The sequence below is a fragment of the Cetorhinus maximus genome, chromosome 18, assembly GCF_964194155.1.
Source record: "Cetorhinus maximus chromosome 18, sCetMax3.hap1.1, whole genome shotgun sequence".
NCBI classification, from domain to species: Eukaryota; Metazoa; Chordata; class Chondrichthyes; order Lamniformes; family Cetorhinidae; genus Cetorhinus; species Cetorhinus maximus.
The window spans coordinates 7559781-7580892 of record NC_135896.1 but is presented as its reverse complement, the minus strand read 5'-3'; the positions used below and the strand labels follow the sequence as shown (position 1 = coordinate 7580892).

General features: G+C 44.0%; 1 protein-coding gene across 2 annotated transcripts in view; it reads right to left on the bottom strand.

The window, feature by feature from the left end:
- Nucleotides 1–18587, bottom strand: part of foxn3 (forkhead box N3) — a 341543-nt gene extending 322956 nt beyond the window's left edge. For both annotated transcript variants that reach the window (XM_078562050.1, XM_078562056.1), the window contains exon 1: nucleotides 18285–18587. The gene's annotated coding sequence lies outside the window, so the exon portion shown is untranslated. The remainder of the gene's footprint in view (nucleotides 1–18284) is intronic.
- Between the last annotated feature and the right edge of the window lie 2525 nt (nucleotides 18588–21112).

Here is a 21112-nt window from a genome sequence, read left to right as displayed (position 1 = left end):
CTGCTGTATGTCTGCAATATTTATTGATTTGTAACTGTAAACTGATCTCAAAAATGGCTTCCTCTGCCCTCTTCCCTATAACATATTAACCTTTCATTCAGGTAGAAATGGTAATTAGCTATCCTTGATTCCCTCTCTTTCATCTTAGAAGTATATGGACAGTTCACAGCACCAATTTGTTTATAACCTGATACCTATAACATCTTTCTGGGACTTTGGGAGACTAAAAACCTACTCCTTATAAACTCAGACTGCTGCCATTGCCTCCAAGCATAAATACCTTGCACTGTCTCAGCAGAACAATATAAGCCTTCCTTTGATTTCTAACAATCAAACCACCCATGCTTACTGTCAGGCAGACTTCAGAATAGGTCACATGATCACCCTTCATTTATCCTAAATTTAAAGATAAAGTACCAGAAATAATCTCAAACATAATTGCAACAAAAATATAATTGAAAGAGATTTATGTTACCAGAAATGTTTGTTTTTATTTAATAAAAAATTGGAATGAGGTATGTGTACATGAAACTAAGATTACAAAATGAGTGTTAAGAATCTTCCTGTTGCATCAGAGAAACATTTTAACTTCATCTACCAAAATGAATTCAGGACTTAAAAATTAAAAGAAATATACTGATCAAAGTAGCATCAATACACCAAATAGAGATAATACACTCACCTTTACTGCACTGAATCTGAACTTCAGAAAAAAAGACCAATTTAAAACTGGCAGAAGCCAGGTTCTAATTTCACAGCTTGAAAGACTCAAATAGTATAGTATTATTGCACAGCAAATGTATACATTATTGGTCAGAAACTATGACCTGCAGAACAAAACATGATAATACTGCAGCACCTGCCACTGAATATCCTTCAGATAGAACGACATGTTGTAGTATGCCAGATAATTCCCTGCAGCATTTCTCAGTTCTAACATTGGAAAACAGCGAGCAGGGTAGTGTGGTTGGGGGAAAAAGTAGGAAAAAGGGATTTTCAGGCTATAGACTGTCAGCATGGTACTGGGCAGTGAAAAGAAGAGCTTTAGGGATAGAGGCCATCAACTGGAATACTAGGAAGCAGGTCAAAAGAGTGAGACTGGGTTACTGGGGGCAGTCTTTGGCATGAGGCAGTAAAGGGAGCTAGAGTGCTCAAAGTGGGATAGGTAGATGAGCAATAATAGGGCTGATTTGCAGGAATGGATCAGTACTGGAGCTGGGCCATAGAAGCAGAAGCCATGAAAATTGGGAGTTTGATAGCAAGAGAAACAGGGAACAAAAAGTGACCAAAATATGGTAATTTTCTTTCAAACACCAATCACGAATTTTAGCACAGACCAATGTCAGGGTCTAAACGATTTATGGTGTCATGCTGACTAATGAGCATCATAAACACTTCACAAAGAAGGGAAAAAATGGGACATAGAGCAAGTGGGAAAGAACAAGTAGAATTGAGTTAGGCATGGAGGGAACGGAAAGTCATTCATAAAATTTTGGAAACAGAAAAAGGAAAAGGCAGGACAGAGGGATTTTGTGAGAGAGATCCAGAGGGCAGGGATGCAGAGTGAGCAGGAAGCAAGCAGCAGGCCAGCATCAGAAAAGCAAAAGCTACAAGGAAGAACATAGGAATAGGGTCTGTGAAGTTGAGTGAGGCAAGGCTGAGAAAGATGGTAAGGAGACAGCCTTGGTGACAAAACTCATGTAGAAAGCAAACAGCTTGGGGTCAACCAATACTAAGGTTCTGCATTCAGTCTTGCCTAAGCCAATGGAAAGTTTAATCCTTCAAAGACAATGCCAGATAGGCAGTTGAAGTTTTGAGCAGCAAAAGTGGAATCAAGGGGCAGAAACGTAAAGCTGGGTATCATCAGCACATCTATGGAACCTCATTTCATGACTCTGGATGATGTCACCAAAGGAAAGCATTAATCAAAAAGGAGGGGGCCAAAGATAGAGTCCAGGATATACCAGTGATCATTTGGGCAGACATTTCTGTCCAGGAGAAATCTCTATTGGATATATAGTAGCCCACAAGGAACATTAAGTACAAGCTTCTCCACACCATTCTTACATGGAAACACTGCCTACAATTTAAGTTCGTTCAAGGTGGCCAAAGGTTGACTTGGTGATCCATTAGCAGTTATATGGGCACTTTCCTGAGGTTGAAATTAAGTTGCACTGTGGGGTAAACTTTGAAAGTTTACTCTGCATCTAATCCAAGTGTACCAGTGGTCATCTAGTTTTGGCATCAGGCACTCAAGGTCCACTCCTCAAAAACATCCCTCACTTGACAAAGCAAATCAATTTTTTCTATTTAAAAACACGTGCAGCCAGGCTTATGTCTCACTCTTTTGAATTCATTAACAGACACATAACTAAGTACACTTGTAGGTCTAGAACCCCCCTATACCGTGCAGCACTAACAGTCAGAATCAGAAAATGTCAACACAAGAATGAGACATTCCAGGTGACAAGCATTTCTACATGGCCTTAGGGCAGATAAAGGTTTTATTTCTGGCCTTGCAATTGCTAGCATGCCTTGGGGTAGAAGGAGGCTGGGAATTTCATACTCTGAAGTGAAATGGGAACATCAAGTCACAGTGGGATTTCAAATCCATAACCACAGGACTGGAGGGCTTCAACAAAATCATAACTTTGAAACTGAATGCTGGAACTATTTTCAACCAAATGATGAAATGAAAGGAACCATTTGAATCAGGGAGAAGTATTTTCACTAAATAAAATCTCAAGAAGCAACCTGCAAGTACACACTGATGCCTGTGTAAAATATATGCATCGCTGAATAAAAAGCAATTATCCTTCATTGCAAGGTATGGAAATAGCAGATGCAGGTTTGGCCCCATTCCTGATGATTAGCACTGAAAAACGAGACATTTTGCATCATTTCCTTATGGAGTTTCCTTTGGGCGTGAGTAGGGTGGGATTGTCGTCCTAATAATCAACCAAAGAACATTAACAAAAGATCTAGGAGAAAGCCCTCCTCGACTTGAACAGCAATAGTCAGAGGCCACGTAGACTCAAAAATTGGAGGGTAGAAGAGGAATAACTTGCTTGCAAAAACATTAAAGACTGTGTCCAGTTTTTCAATCCAAAAGATTATGAGAATTTCACACTTAGTTCTGTTATGTAATTTATGCTGCAGTTAACAGGATGCATCACCTCACAAGGATTACTTTCGCCAACTGTAGGACTTGAAGCCTAGCATATGAAACTTTGGGTGCCACATTTGTTGTACTTGTCATGGCAAAACACCAGACTTTTATTGAGAATAGCTTTCCTTGGCTGAGGTGCAGACCCAGCTTCTTGAGTTAGTATTGATGAATTTCTCTCCAGTGATATACAAACATGCTATCTCAGAGTTAATTAGGACCATCCACTGTTGAGCAAAAGTTTGATGGAATCGATTATTTCCTTCAATTTTAAACACTACATCTTCTCTCCTACTACTTTCAACCTTGTGCTGTTCTGTACCATAAATTTTGTCTTTTCCCTAGGTTTCTCAATTTAAAAAGTTGGACATTCGCTGCACCCATCACAGCGAATCACTGTTGCTTCCAAATAGTCTGAATTTACCCAAATGTTAATGCAAACATTAGCAGGTCTTCCTATTGGTGTTATTTGATTCTGGAAAAGTCAACAGAAACCAATCTTGGTTTACACTAGTTGCTCATTTATTTGAATTATCTGTTCAATACTCTACGGGCTGATCATGCAGAGTTATGCAGAGCATATTATGCAACTCCTACATACAAATCACTCACCATGCTGGACATTTTAATCAGACATTCGCACATTGATTCAAAATCAAATTCTTTTGTAACAATTCATGAGACAAATATTCAAGTCTTCGTTATTAAAGTTAACAGCTTCTTGAAGCTGCATGCTTACAAGGGGAGGCAGTGGCATTGTCACTGGACTAGTAATCCAGAGACCTGGGGTAATGCTCTGGGGACCCGGGTTCGAATCCACCCATCCTACTATCGAGTATGAATTTGATACAAATCTGGAATTAAAAGTCTAATGATGTCGTAAAAAACCCATCTAATGTTCTTAAGGGAAGGAAATCCCCTATCCTCGTCTGGTCTGGCCGACATGTGCTTCCAGGCCCACAGCAATGTGGTTGACTCTTCAATGCCCTCCAAAATGGCCCAGCAAGCCACTCAGTTGTACCAAACCGCTACTGCAAAAAGAAATGAAAGGACGGACCACGCAGCATCAACCTAGGCACCGGAAACGACAACAGCAAACTCAGCCCTGTTGACCCTGCAAAGTCCTCCTTGTGGGACTTGTGCCAAAATTAGGGCAACTATCCCACAGGCAAGTGAAGCAATAGCCTGACATAGTCATGCTCACAGAATCATACCTTACAGAAAACGCCCCAGACACCGCCATCACCATTACTGGGTATGTCCTGTCACACCGGCAGGATAAACCCAGCAAAATGACTTGCCGGGGGTGGTGGCACACAGTGGTATACAGTCTTGAAGAAGTTGCCCTCAGAGTCCTCAACATCGACTCCTGACCGCATGAAATGTCATGGCATCAGGTCAAACGTGGGCAAGGAAACCTCCTGCTGGTTACCACGTACTGCACCACCCCCCAACTCAGCTGATGAATCAGTATTCCTCCATGCTGAACACCAATTGTAAGAAGCACTGAGGGTGGCAAGGGTGCAGAACGTACTCTGGGTGGGGTCTTCAACGTCCACCACCAAGTGTGGCTCGGTAGCACCGTCATTGATCCTAAAAGACATAGCCACTTCACTGGGTCTGCAGCAGGTGGTGAGAGAAAAACATACTTGATCTCAACCTCACCAATCTGCCTGCCACAGATGCACGTGTCCATGACAGTATCAGCAGGAGTGATCACCGCACAGCACAGTCCTTGTGGAACCCAAATCCTGTCCTCACATTGAGGATACCGTCCACTGTGTTGTGTAGTACTATCATCATGCTAAATGGGATAGATTTCAAACAGATCTAGCAAATCAAGATTAGGCATCCATGAGGCACTGTAGGTCATCAGCAACAGGAGAATTGAGCTCAACCACAATCTGTAACCTCATGGCCCAGCATATTCCCCCACTCTATCATTGGAGGGCATTCCTGGAGCAGCATCAGGCATATTTAAAAGTGAGGTGTCAACCTGGTGACGCTATAAAACAGACTACTTGTGTGCCAAACAGCATAAGCAGCAAGCGATAGAAAGAGCTAAGCGATTCCACAACCAACAGATCAGATCTAACCTGTGCATTCCTGCCACATCCAGTCGTGAATGGTAGTGAACAATTAAACAACTCACTGGAGGCGGCGGCTCCACAAATATCCCATCCTCAATGTAGGGGGAGCCCAGCGCACATCAGTACAAAAGACAAGGCTGAAGCATTTGCTACAATCTTCAGCTGGAAATGCCGAGTGGATGATCCATCTCAGCCTCCTCCAGAGGTCCCCAGAATCATAGATGCCAGTTTTCAGCCAATTCGATTCACTCCACGTGATACCAAGAAACAGCTGAGGTTACTGGATAGTGCAAAGGCTATAGGCCCTGACAACACTCCAGCAATAGTACTGAAGACTTGTGCTCCAGGACTTGCCGCACCCCTAGCCAAGCTGTTCCAGTACAGCTACAACACTGGCATCTGCCTGACAATATGGAAAATTGCCCAGGTACACCCTGTACACAAAAAAAAGGACAAATCCAACCCAGCCAATTACCGCCCCATCAATCTACTCTCAATCATCAACAATGCTATCAATTGGCTGTTGCTTAGCAATAACCCGCTCACTGACGCTCAGTTTGGGTTCCACCAGCATCACTCAGCTCCTGACCTCATTGCAGCCTTGGTTCAAACATGGACAAAAGAGCTGAACTCCAGAGGTGAGGTGAGACTGACTGCCCTTGACAGAGCGTGGCATCAAGGAGCCCTAACAAAACTGGAATCAACAGGGATCAGGGGAAAAGTCAGGAGTGTGATGGAATACTCTCCACTTGCCTGGATGAGTGCAGCTCCAAAAACAATCAAGAAGCTCGACAAAAAGCAGCCTGCTTGATCGGCACTCCATCCACAAACATGCACTCCCTCCACCACGGACAGGCAGTGGCAGCAGTGTGTACCATCTACAAGATGTACTGCATGATCTCCCCAAGGCTCCTTAGGCAGCACGTTCCAAACCCACGGCCACAACCATCTAGAAGGGCAAGGACAGCAGATACATGGGAACACCACCAGCTGGAAGTTCCCCTCCAAGCCACTCACCATCCTGACTTGGAACTATATTGCCATCCCCTCACTGTCACTGGGTCAAAACCCTGGAACTCCTTCCCTAACAGCACTGTGGGTGTACCTACACCGGGTGAACTGCAGCAGATCAAGGCAGCAGCTCACCACCCCCTTCTCAAGGGCAATTAGGGATGGGCAATAAGTGCTGGCCTAGCCAGTAGTGCCCACATCCCATGAATGAATAAAAAAAATTAATTGCTCAAATGTAAAAACATCCTGATTTCATAACTACCTTAACATTTAGTTCTATTAGTCGGAGTAATTTTTCATAGTACAGTTCGTATAACTCAATAAAGGTACTGCGATATAATAAAAGCTATATGTACTTTCATAAGTTATGGGCTGCCATTTGGGAGAACATAGTGTAAACCATTACATTTAAAAGTTAGTTACAGCACAGGGGATGAGGTGGGACTACATTTTGGCAATTTTTTCTAAATTTTAGGGTTCCACTTTTAAGCCAGCCTAAATGGGACGAAAACATGCTAATGTCAGCTCCAAAAATTGTACATCAAAAAACATGAATCCTATTGCAATAATTTGTAGATTGAGATGCAGATTCAGAAAGGGCAAGAAAATGATTTCCCAATTTACAATGCATTCAAAACCCAGTACTTTCAGAATGAACACAAGTACCCAGATGGATTAAAAATCCCACCCATTAAGCACAATGGTTCTGAGAAATCCCAAATCAGTTTCCAATACAAGGCAATACAACCACCGGAGCATTCTCACACTAATTTATATTTAAATTAGTAAGTTGGATCTACATTCCATTGTAACATTACATAAAAATTGTTACGTAAAAATTTACTATGGAAATTCCAATGTGGTAATGTCTGGGCTCAACCGTACTTGACAGAATTTGTCAGGGGGTGCTTTAACAGAATTTCCAATGTTGATATCAACAAGTGCCTGTTACAGCTCCCTGTCATGTCACTGCAAAGTGCTACATTATCTTTTCTCACACTAATCTCAATTTTTTTTTAAATTGCCCAGTATTGTTTCTCTTAGCAGGTATATATTTAAGAACTTAATGAAATTATCCAAATTGCTTTTGGTGTACTTTTCATTCAATTTTTACTCGAACGCCTCAGTCTCTCTCAAAAGCTCAGATTTGGACTTAGTATTTTTGCCTGGAAATGTGATTCTGTTAGCGGAATGAAGATTGTGCAGACTGGGCATTTACAGCATAACCAATTTCCCAGGATAAATTAGTGCCATTTAAGCAATCGGTATAACTTTCTTTATCTTCAAGCAGTTTCTGCTCTGTTGTTTTTCAAAATTATTTAGAAGAAAATTAGAGGACAAATTTTAAAATCTTTATTCAGTTAAAGTTTACATTGATTGCTTATTAAAACAGAGAGGCTGTGCAAGTGAAAACTGAAACACACCTGCCCAGGGTGTAGGATTCACTGGTACTTTGACAGACGTAGGCTGGTGGAATGGGCAGACACGTGTTAGATGAGAATTACTGCAGAGAAGTATAAAGTGATAGATTTTGGTAAGGAGGAGGAATGATGATATAAAATAAAATCATTTTATAGGGGGTGCAGGAGCAGAGGCGCCTGGGGCATTTGTGCACAATATGAACATCCAAGTTAGGAGCAGAAGTAGACCATTTGGCCCCTTGAGCCTGCTCTGCCATTCAATAAGATCATGGCTGATCTGATTGTGGTCTCAACTCCACATTCTGCCTACCCCAATAACCTTTGACTCCCTTGTTAGGCAAGAATCTATCTACCTCTGCCTTAAAAAAAATTCATTGACCCTGCCTCCACCTGTGGAAGAGTTTCAAAGATTCACAACCCTCAGAAATAATTTCTTCTCACCTCCGTCTTAAATGGAAGACCTCATTTTTAAACTGTATCCTCTAGTTATAATCCCTCCAACAAGGGGAAACATCCTTTCAGTCTCTGTTAAGTCCCCTCAGGATCTCATATGTTTCAATAAGATCACCTCTCAATCATCTAAACTCCACTTTTCCTCATAAGATAATCCCCCCCCAACCCAGGTATCAGCCAAGTGTACCTTCTCCGAACTGCTTCTAACACATTTTTTTCCTTTCTTAAATAAGCAGACCAAAACTGTACACAGTATCCAAGATGTGGTCTCACTAACGCCCTGTCACAACCGTAGCAAAGCTTCCCTAATTTTATATTCCATTCCCCTTGCAATAAATATTCCATTTGCCTTCCTAACCACTTCTGTACTGCATACTAACTTTCCCTGATTAATGTACCAGGACACCCAGATCCCTCCTCATGTCCTCTTCACAACTTACTTTCCTACCTATGTGTCATCAGCAAATTTAGCAACCATACATTCAGTCCCTTCATCAAAGTCATTGATATAAATTGTAAATAGTTGAGGCCCCAGCACTGACCCCTGTGGCACTCCAGTCATCACATCTTGCCAACCCATTTATGCCTGCTCTCCATTTCCTGTTAGCTAACCAATGCACTCTGTCGGGGGGAGGTGATGACATAGTGGTATGGTCGCTGGACTAGTAATCCAGAAACCTAGAATAACACTCAGGGGACCTGGGTTCAAATCCCACCACGGCAGATGGTGGGAATTAAAACCATTATTGATTGTTGTGAAAACCCATCTGGTTCACTAATGCCCCTTTAGGGAAGGAAATCTGTCGTCCTTACCTGGTGATGTGACTCCAGCAATGTGGTTAACTCTTAACTGCCCCCTGAAATTGCCAAGCAAGCCACTCAGTCAGATCAAACCACTACAAAGCCTCAAAAAAGAAAAAATGAAACTGGGCAGACTACTCGGCATTGACCATAAGACGTAGGAGCAGAAGTAGGCCATTCGGCCCGTCAAGTCTGCTCCACCATTCAATGAGATCATGGCTGATCTGACAATCCTCAACTCCACTTTCCTGCCTTTTCCCCATAATCCTCGATTCCCTTACGGATTAAAAATCTGTCTATCTCAGCCTTCAATATACTGAATGACCCAGCCTCTACAGCCCTCTGTGGTAAAGAATTCCACAGGTTCACTACCCTCAGAAGAAATTCCTCCTTGTCTCTGTTTTAAATGGGCAACCCCTTACTCTGAGATTATGCCCTCTGGTCCTAGACTCTCCCACAAGGGGAAACCACCTCTCAGCATCTACCCTGTCAAGCCTCCTAAGAATCTTTAATGTTTCAATAAGGTAACTTCATTCTTCTAAACTCCAATGAGTACAGGCTCAAGCTCTCCTCATCAGAAAATCCCTTCATACCTGGGATCAACCTAGTGAACCTTCTCTGGACTGCCCCCAATGCCAAAACTGTTCACAGTATTCCAGTGCCTTGTATAGTTTTAGCAAGACTTCCATATTTTTATATTCCATTCCCTTTGAAATAAAGGCCAACATTCCATTTCCCTAGGCACCGGAAACGACAACGGCAAACTCAGCCCTGTCAATCCTGCAAAATCCTCCTTACTAACATCTGGGGGCTCGTACCAAAATTGGGAGAGTTGCCTCACAGACTAGTTAAACAACAGCCTGACAGTCATCCTTATGGAATCGTACCTTACAGATAACGTCCCAGACACCACCATCCCGATCTGTCCTGTCAGTGGGACAGCAGAGGTGGCGGTACAGTGGTATACAGTCGGGAAGGAGTTGCCCTGGGAGTCCTCAACATCAACTCCGGACCCCATTAAGTCTCATGGCATCAGGTCAAACATGGGCAAGGAAACCTCCTGCTGATTACCATGTACCATCCTCCCTCAGCTGATGAATCAATGCTCCATGTTGAACATCACTTAGAGGAACACTGGGGGTGGTGGCAAGGGCGCAAAACATGCTCTGGGTGGGGGACTACAGTGTCCATCACCAAGAGTGGCTCGGTAGCACCGCTACTGACTGAGCTGGCCTAGACCTAAAGGACATAACTGCTAGGTTGGGTCTGCGGCAGGTGGTGAGGGAACCAACAAGGGGGAAAGACAAACTTGACCTCATCCTCACCAACCTGCCTGCTGCAGATGCATCTGTCCATGACAGTATCGGGAGAAGAGACCGCCGCTAAGTCCACCATCGTGATGTGTGGCACTACCACCGTGCTAAAATGGTTAGATATCGAACAGATCTAGCAACTCAAGACAGGGCATCCATGAGGTGCTGTGGGCCATCAGCAGCAGCAGAATTGTACTCGAACACAATCTGTAACCTCATGGCCCAGCATATCTCCCACTCTACCATTACCATCAAGCCAGGGGATCGACCCTGGTTCAAAGAATGCAGGACGGCATGGCAGGAGCAGCACCAGGCATACCTAAAAGTGAGGTGTCAACCTGATGACGCTATAAAACAGGGCAACTTGCATGCCAAACAGTATAAGCAGCAAGTGATAGACAGAGCTAAGCAATCCCACAACCAATGGATCAGATCTAAACTCTGCAGTCCTGCCACATCCAGTCAGGAATGGTGGCGCACAATTAAGCAACTCACTGGAGGAGGCGGCTCCACAAATATCCCCTCTTCAAATGATGGGGGAGCCCAGGTAAGGCTGAAAAATTTGCAACAATCTTCAGCCACAAGTGCCAAGTGGACGACCCATCTTGGCCTCCTCCCTCAGCATCACAGGTGCTAGTCTTCAGCCAATTCAATTCACTCCACGTGATATCAGGAAATGGCTGAAGGCATTGGATAGTGCAAAGGCTACGGGTCCTGAAAATAATCCGGCAATAGTACTGAAGACTTGTGCTCCAGAACTTTCTTGGCCACTAGCCAAGCTGTTCCAGTCCATCTACAACAATGGCATCTATTCGTGGATAATTGCCCAAATATGTCCTGTACACAAAAAGCGGGACAATTCCAACCCAGCCAATTACCACCCCATCAGTCTACTCTCCATCATCAGTAAAGTAATGGAAGGGGTCATCAACAGTGTTATCAGGTGGCACTTGCTTAGCAATAACCTGCTGACACCCAGTTTGGGTTCCGCCAGGGCCACTCAGCTCTTGACTTCATTACAGCCTTGGTTCAAACATGGGCTAAAGAGCTGACCTCTCAAGGTGAGGTGAGAGTGGCTGCCCTTGACCGAGTGTGGCATCAAGGAGCCCTAGCAAAACCAGAGTCAACTGGAATCAGAGGGAAAACTCTCCACTGGTTGGGGTCATACCGAGCACTTAGGAAGATCATTGTGGATGTTGGAGGTCAGTCACCTCAGCTCCAGGACATCAATGCAGGAGTTCCTCAGCCCAACCACCTTCAGCTGCTTCATCAATGACCTTCCTTCTATCATGAGTTTAGAAGTGGGGATGTTCGTTGTGCAATCATCAATGTTCAGCACCTTTCACGACTCCTCAGATACTCAAGGAGTCCATGTCCAAATGCAGCAAGACCTGGATAATATCCAGGCTTGGGCTGACAAGTGGCAAGTAACATTTGCGCCACACAAGTGTCAGGCAATCACCATCTCCAACAAGAGAGAATCTAACCATCACCCCTTGATGTTCAATGGCATTACCATAATTGAATCCCCCGCTAGCAACAACCTGGAGGTTACCATTGACCAGAAACTGAACTTGACTAGCCATATAAATACTCTGGCTACAAGAACAGGTCAGAGACTAGGAATCCTGCGATGAGTAACTCACCTCCTGACTCCCCATCTACAAGGCACAAGTCAGGAGTGTGATGGAATTCTCCCCATTTGCCTAGAAGAGTGCAGCTCCCACAACACTCAAGAAGCTTGACACCATCCAGGACAAAGCAGTCCGCTTGATTGGCACATCTACAAACATTCACTCCCTCCACCACCGATGCACAGTAGCAGCAGTGTGTACCATCTACAAGCTGCATGACAGTAATTCACCTAGGCTCCTTTGACAGCACTTTCCAAATCCATAACCACTACCATCTAGAAGGACAGGGGCAACAGATAGATGGGAACACCACCACCTGGAAGTTCCCCTCCAAGTCACTCACCATCCTGACTTGGAAACATATTGCAGTTCCTTCACTGTCACTGGGTCAAAATCCTGGAACTCAACTTCCGAACAGCACTGTGGGTGTACCTACACCACATGGACTGTGGCAGTTCAAGGCGGCAGCTCACCACCACCTTCTCAAGGGCAACTAGGGATGGGCAATAAATGCTGGCCCAGCCTGCAAAGCCCACATCCCATGAATGAATAAAAAAAATCCTCTATCCGTGCTAATATGATACCCCCTACACCATGAGCTCTTATTTTGCATAGCAACCTTTGAAGTGGTACCTTATCAAATGCCTTCTGGAAATCTAAGTACAGCACATCCATCCACAGGTTCCCCTTTATCCATGTTGCTTGTTACTTCCTCAGAGAACTCCAACAAATTAGTCAGACATGATTTTCCTTCACAAAACCATGCTGACTCTGTCCGATTGCTTTGAAATTTTCTAGGTGCCCCACTATAACCTCCTTAATAATAGATTCCAATAATTTCTCTATGACAGATGTTAAGCTAACTGGCCTGTAGTTTTGTGCTTTCTGTCTCCCTCCTTTCTTGAATAGAGTCATATTCGTTATTTTCCATTTTGACCCTCCAGAATCAAGAGAATTTTGAAAAATTAAAAACCAACGCATCTATCTCAGCAGCCACTTCTTTTAAGACCCTAGGATGAAGTCCATCAGAACAAGGGGACTTGTCAGCTTTTAGTCTAATAATTTTCTTGGTGCTCTTTCCCTGGTGATTGTAATTGTTTTAAATTCCTCCCTCCCTTTCACCCGCTGATTCACAATTATTTCTTGGATGTTACTTGTATCCTCTACAGTGAAGACTGAACAAATATTTTGTCTCTTTTATCCACCCTTTCCTTATTTTCTATTATTAATTCCCCATTCTCTCTCTCTCTCGCGAGAGGACCAAAGCTCAGTTTACTCTTTTCCTTTTTAAATACCTATAGAAACCTATTTCTAGCTAGTTTTCTCTCGTATTCTAATTTCTCCCTTATTAATCTTGTAGCCATTCTTTGCTGTTCTTTATATTCTGTCCAAACTTCTGACCATCTTTGTGGAATTATACACTTTTTCTTTCAATTTTCTTTAACTTATTTAGTCAGCCACAGAAGGTGTGTCCTTCCCTTCGACCCTTTCTTTCTCACTGGAACGTATCTTTGAGTATCCTGAAATATCTAATTGTCTGCCGCTGCATCGCTACTTATACCTTAACCTAATTTCCCAGTTCACTTTAGGCAGCTCTGTCTTCATGCCCTCATAAGCACTGAAGATGGCAGGGCAAGTTGAGAACATGGTTAATAAAGCATCCAGGATCCTATGCTTTATGTGGAAGGGAGCACAGTTAACATTTCGAGTCCGCATGACTCTTCAACAGAAGAGTCCTGGGCTCTGTTGAAGAGTCATGCGGACTCGAAACGTTAACTGTGCTCCCTTCCACAGATGCTGCCAGACCTACTGAGTTTTTCCAGGTATTTTTGTTTTTGTTTTCGATTTCCAGCATCCGCAGTTTTTTGCTTTTATCCTATGCTTTATAAACAGAGGCATAGAGTATCAAAGTAAGGAAATTTTAATGAACCTTTATAAAACTCTGGTTCAACCTCGACTGAAAATTGTGCCCAATTCTGAACACCACACTTATGGAAGGATGTGAAGGTGTTATTGAGGGAGCAGGAAAGATTTACCAGAACAGTTCTAAGGACCAGCTATGAAGATAGATTGGAGAAGCTGGTGATGCTCTCCTTGGAGGTGATCAAGTGGAGATTTGATAGAAATGTTCAAAATCATAAGGGTTCTGGACAGTAGATAGGGAGAAACTGCTCCCATTGGAGAAAGGTTTGAGAACCAGAGAACAGCAATTTAAAATGTGACTGGCAAAAGAACCAGATGGGACAGGAGGAAAATATCTTCTTACGGAGCAAGTGGTTAAGATCTAGAATGCATTGCCTGAGTGTGATAGAGACAGATTCAATCATTATTTTCAAAAGAATTGGATAATTTGCTGCAAAGATTTGCAATGCTAATGTGAAAAGGCAGGGGTGCAGCAGTAGTTAACTTCCTATCACAGATAGCTGGCTCAGACCTGATGGGCTGAATGCTCTTGTGTAGTAACCATTCTATAATTCTATTCAAGTTGACATTCAAAGGCTTCTGCAGGTGACAGTAAATAGATATACTGCTTTCTATCGTTCTGAGCAATACAGACTAAGATTATTCCACTGATGCTGCTAGGCCAGCTGAGCATTGAGCATTTTCTGTTTTTATTTCAGTTTTCCAGGATCTGCAGTATTTGTGCTTGTAAGGTTATTCCACCTCTGATCACTGAGTTAGATGATATCAGTTGCTCCACAAGAACCTCAGTCGGGAAAGGAATGGCCAGGGAAGAGGAGAAAAATACTAATCAAACAGGATTCCCACTCCTATTCCATATCCAGTAATTCACAATAGAAAAATGAAAATTCAGTAAGGAACCAATGAGGCTCAGCTACAATCACCCACATGACGATGGCTTGTCAGAGTGTCTAAGCTTGAAGGCAATGCAATAAATAGGGTACAAGCTAATGTAGAGATACTAGGGAACTGGCCAGTGTGTGGCAAACATCCTTCAGTGTGGATAAGTGAAGAGTAATGTATTTGAATCTGGGTAGTTAAATGACACATGTACATCATGTAAGTATACCTGCGTACAGCTGTGGAGTGAGCAAGGACCTGAAGGGGTCACAGGTGTCAAATTCTAAAGGTCCTAAACCAGTGTTGCAAGCACATAGAGAAAGCAATAAAGTACTTAAGAGTGTACAGCTAAAAGAATTCAATACTTATAGTTGCACTGAAAGTAGTGTCCAGTTTTGGTCCCTTAACAGAGAAGGTCCAGAGGAGGGCAACCCGAATGAAGCCCAAAGTCTAGACTCTTAAGCCACAGGGTCAAGAAGTGGAGCTCACTTCACTGGAGAAATTTTAACTTATGATATTTGACGTTTTTAAAAGGATTAGAAGGAACCGTTAGTCTTGGGCTAGATACACTAAAAACTTGCTCATGTGCAGGGAGGCTTCTCAAAGCACTAATTTATGGCAATCTGAAAGGATTTTTTTTTTCACAAAATCTAGCAGTGATTAATTTCCTTTTGCCAAAATAGAGTGCAACCACTCCTGACTGAGTGTACACCTTCCTACTCATTGTCCAATTACTGTATCACTTCATGTAACTAATACAGAGATCACTGCTCTTTTATTCTCTCTTTTCATTACAATTTGTATGCAAACAGTTTGAAATTCAAGAGGTCGGATTATGTCAAACGGAGCAAGTTACATTAAGGATAAGTAGGTGGAAATAACTAATCCCTCCATGTGAAGTAGTCATTCAGTCCTTTGGAGCTTAATAGTACTTAGTGCACTTTTATTAGATCAATTTAAAAACACTTAACGAGAGTAAAATGCCATTATTTTACATTCAATACCTAGATTTAAGGAGCAAATTGTCTTTAACATAATCAGGATTTATGCAATTTTGTTGAAAAACTTGCAAAAAGCATTTCATCTCCTCATCCCAATCTGTAACATTAGTAATGCAATCCCAATTAATACAATATATAATTTTATAGTAACATATCCTACTAAACCCCAAACCCACACATTTAATTATAATATTTAAATGTTTTTTTTAAATGTCAAAATGTTTTATTGGCAAAATGTAATGTGTAATTCGAGACCATGTTCTTAATAAGTTACGGTAAAATATAAAAAGAAAAACACTTCAAAAAGTTGTGGTGGGCAATTACTTCAATGAGATCAAATTTATTTTCAAATATTACAGCGTCCCGGTAGTTGAATGCCTCCAACTGTAGTCCCGGTACATAAAGGGTAGGTTGATTTTGAATTCCTTGTATGCAATTAACCTGAAGCACACATGACTGTCATTTGTAAACAACAGATATTGCTGATCTGGGGAAGTTTGAGACTACGTTGAAAAACATTGGAATGGGCTTTTGTATACATTAAACAGTGCAACAAAAACATACTTGGCTTATCGTCCAGTTATTTGGAGGAACACGCCTTAGAATTCACTGCAAAAGCATACACCCGACTGACTTGTTTCCAAATATACCCGTTTTATAAACGTATTTAGCATGCCGAGACAAAAAATGCTGAATCTGTCTTTGTTGTGCTGTCCGATTTAACGTTCGTACAACCCAGCCATCAAAATCTGTTCCCTCGGCTCGTTTCAAAACAAGCATCCAATTTAAGGTCGACAGTCAGTAATCAGATCCCGTGCCTACGAAGTGGGCGCAAGTGATTTCATTGTACACGGTTTGGACTGCGTGGCAATTCCTCCACACATAGCATCTGGTTTACATTATACTGCAAGAAATCACAAGACTCCTGCCCACAATCCCTTGCCTTCTATTTTTGGAAGAGTGCGAAACTGTTAAAGCATCGGTAGTCTTTAGATAGGATAAGCGACATTTTCAACAGACGACAGTAAACGCATCGACGTTGTTCATCCAGTTTTGCAGTCTTGTATACAGACAACATCTGCAGCGCTGCGAGACTGAAAGGCGCCGCTATGCATTGGTTCAAACGGATTGTGTAAATCATGGAGCTGTTTGTGAACTTTATAATCTGGGTTAATTGCTGGTACATCTTTTCATTCGACCACCTAAGTGTCAAAAGGTCAAGTGGCAGATCCATGGCTTTGGCATTCTCTGGAGTTGTCTCCACTCGGAAACAGTTGCCTTGTCACCTTGGATTAAGTAGTATCTGCTGAAGCTACGAGTTAAGGTACGGAAAACAACCCCAGTGTGACCAAAAACAGGCTTCCGTGGGGAGAGGCCGTGACATTTGCACATCTCCATGCGAAATAAAAAAAAATACATGAAGCAGTTATTTTCCCCCTTTCTACAAGTTGCATTTTCTCTTTAGATCAGCCACGACAAAAAAAAAAGATCCGGGAGACAAAATAAATGCGGAGTTAACAAAAGGATTTACAATGAATATCAAACTGAGTTTGCACTATAACACACAATGCCCTTTGGTATGACAACCAATGGATTGGGGATTTGCTCCCACTATCACAGGGGTAAAACCATCATCGTACCATAAAGGACAGAGGTTGAGGACACTGCGGTGTTGACTACTGTACTGTATTCAGCAAAACACTGTTCCCTGTAGAATAGGAGATTGAAAGGAATACAATTACATTACACTAGAGTAACACCTCAAAATGAGAGGAAGGACGAATGTTCCAAAGACCGGCCCAGAGAATGTTCAAAGACAAGAAAGGACAAAAAAAAGCCTTTAAAAGAATGAATATGCGCAGCAGGGAGAGCGGAAAATGTGGACAGTCACAATTACCCACTATAGAAAAACAAACATTGAACAGCATGCCACTCAGAAAGAGTAAAAGCAGTGCTCCTTTCCTTTAAAAAAATATTTATTTAACAGTCTTAATAGAATTTAAAGCTTGGATAGTACAAGAGGGGAAAGGCTTGTACTTAAATACGATGCGCTGGCTGTGCAAATGTTTAAAGCTGCTTCCAACCAGAGCAATGATAATCCCAACTTTGGCAAACGCTCTTCTAAAGATTCAGAAATGTCCCACACACCCCCCCTCCCTCCCTCCCTCCCTACGAGACTTGGTGCATTCAAACCAAACTTAGGCTGCAATGTCAAGAGTCCAAGTTTCAATAAAATACCAAGGAATATCAACAAATAAAAGCGGTAGGGAGAGAGAGCGAGAGAGAGAGAGAGAAACTGGATTGTGTTCCAAGGACAAAACCACGTTAAGTAGATGATATATAAACAAGAGTCGGAGGGAGGGAGGGTGTGGGGTGGACTTTTTCTTTTTTTTTAAAAAAGGGCAAAAAATGCAAATTAAACAAGAGTGAAACTATTCAAATCCTCCTCAATCCTTCCTGGGTTTGCAAATTCACTTAGTTAGGGAGAGAGGAAAGGTGGAGGAGAGATAAATTCTAATTTATAGGAAACAATGTTTTACAGTGCAGCAATGTAATATATAAACACACAGCTGTTTTTTTTTGTCTACTTACACTTCATGTCATGGGAAGATGGCTGTTGACGAACACACAAGGGTTTTTTTTTCCCCCAGCACTCGAGGTTTTTTTTTCCCCACCCCCTGGAAAAAAAAGTGCTTATATTAAAAGAAAGTGAGGAGAGAGGGAGGGAGGAGGAGGAAGGAGGAGGGGGGGAAAAAATCGCTCAATAACGCCACGATCTCCCCGGCCGTCGCCAAGGAGACAATCCGGCCGAGGTTTCCCTCCCTCCGCCTCAGGCCGCCCTGGGACCCCCGGACGAGGCAGGAGGGGCGGCGGAAAAGCCTCCCCCGCCGGCCGGACCCCCGCAGCTCGAAGCGGCCGACAATTCCCTGAGGTGAACTCCACCCTTCCCCGCCCGCCCCGGCCCCCAGTGCGGCCTCCGGACCGCTCGGCCCGGCGGGAGGGGACAGGCCGAAGGGAATGGCGCCCGATAGCGTAGCAGCAACCAATGGAGAGGCGGCCCGGGGACCCGCCGCCATCTTAGCGACGCGCTTTTGGCGGCAGCGTACACGGCACGTGCGTAGTGACGCAGGGTCCTACACAAGGAGCGTCACAGCGCCGCGTGCAGGTCCAGGGTCCAGACTGCATGGAGCACACGCAGTCAGTGCAGACAGGGTCCAGACTGCATGGAAAACACGCAGTCAGTGCAGACAGGGTCCAGACTGCATGGAAAACACGCAGTCAGTGCAGACAGGGTCCAGACTGCATGGAGCACACACAGTCAGTGCAGACAGGGTCCAGACTGCATGGAGCACACACAGTCAATGCAGACAGGGTCCAGACTGCATGGAGCACCCAGAATCTATGCAAAAGTTCCAGACTGCAGAGAGCACACACAGTCAGTGCGAAAGATCCATAGTGCATAAAGCACACAGTCAGTGCAAAAGAGCCACAGTGCACAGAAGCACACATGGTCAGTGCAAAAGATCCAGACTGCATAGAGCACACAGTCAGTGCAGACACAATCCAGGCTGCATGGAAGTCACACACTGAGTGTAAATAATCCAGATTGCGTCGAGCCTGCAGAGTCAGTGCAAGTAATCCAGACTGCATAGAGCAGACACAGTCAGCGTAGACAGGGTCCAGACAGCATAAAGCACCCAGAGTCTCTGCAAAAGATCCTCAGTGCATGGAGCACACACAGTCAGTGCAGACAGAATTCAGACTGCAAAGAGCACACAAAGTCAGTGTAGACAGTTATCAGACCTGCTGACAAGGGTGGTGCTGTTGTCGTCTGGGGTACTGACCTCTACCTCACAGAGGCTGAGCGCCAACTCTCAGACATGTCCTCCTATCTCCCCCTGGATCATGACCCCACCACCGAACATCAAGCCATTGTTTCCAGGACTGTCACTGATCTTATCTCCTCTGGAGATTTTGCCTCCACAGCTTCCAACCTCGTAGTCACGCAACCCCAGACAGCCCACTTCTACCTCCTCCCCAAAATCCACAAACAGGACTTTCCCGGTACATCGATCATGTCAGTCTGTTCCTGCCCCACGGAACTCATTTCTTCCGATTTTGACTCCGTTCTCTCTTCCCTGGTCCAGTCTCTTCCTACCCACATCCATGATTCCTCTGATGCCCTACGTCATATCAACAATTTTCAGTTCCCTGGCCCCAACCACCTCTTCACCACGGACGCCCAATCCCTCCACACTTCCATCCTCCAACAGGATGGTCTGAGAGCTCTCCACTTCTTCCTTGATCAGAGGCCTGAACAATCCCCATCCACCACTCTCCTCCATCTGGCTGAACTTGTTCTCTCACTGAACAATTTCTCCTTAAACTTGTCTTACTTCCTCCAAATAAAAGGTGTGGCTATGGGTACCCGTATGGGCCCCAGTTATGCCTGTCTCTTTATGGGGTATGTGGAACATTCCTTGTTCCAGTCCTACTCAGGCCCCCTCCCACAACTCTTTCTCCGGTACATCGATGATTACTTCGGTGCTGCTTCATGCTCTCGTCTGGACCTGGAAACATTTATCAATTTTGCTTCCAATTTCCACCCCTCCATCACCTTTACGTGGTCCATCTCCAACACTTCCCTCCCCTTCCTTGACCTCTCTGTCTCAATTTCTTGTGATAGACTGTCCACCAATATTCATTAAAGCCCACCGACTCCCACAGCTACCTCGACTACAGCTCCTCACACCCTGCTTTCTGGAAGGCCTCCATCCCATTCTCTCGCCTCCATTGCACCTGTTCCGATGATGCCACTTTCCAAAACGGTGCTTCTGACATGTCTTCCTTCTTCCTTAACTGAGATTTCCCACCCACAGTAGTTGACAGGGCCCTCAACGGTGTCCAGCCCATCTCCCAAGCCTCTGCCCTCACACCTTCCTCTCACTCCCAGAACCATGATAGGGTCCCCCTTGTCCTCACTTTTCACCCCACCAGCCTCCACATTCAAAGGATCATCCACCGCCATTTCTGCCAACTCTAGCATGATGCCACCACCAAACACATCTTTTCCTCACCCCCCTGTTGGCATTCCATAGGGACAGTTCCCTCCGGGATACCCTGGTCCACTCCTCCATCACCCCCAACATTAACCCTAATGCACCCTCCCACGGCACCTTCCTATGCAATCGCAGGAGGTGCAATACCTGCCCCTTTACCTCCTCCTTCCTCACTATCCAAGGGCCCTAACACTCCTTTCAGGTGAAGTAGTGCTTCACTTGCACCTCCTTCAATTTGGTCTACTGCATTCGCTGCTCCCAATGCAGTCTTCTCTACATTGGAGAGACCAAATGCAGACTGGTTGACTGCTTTGCAGAACACCTTCAGTCTGTCTACAGGCATGACCTAGACCTTCCTGT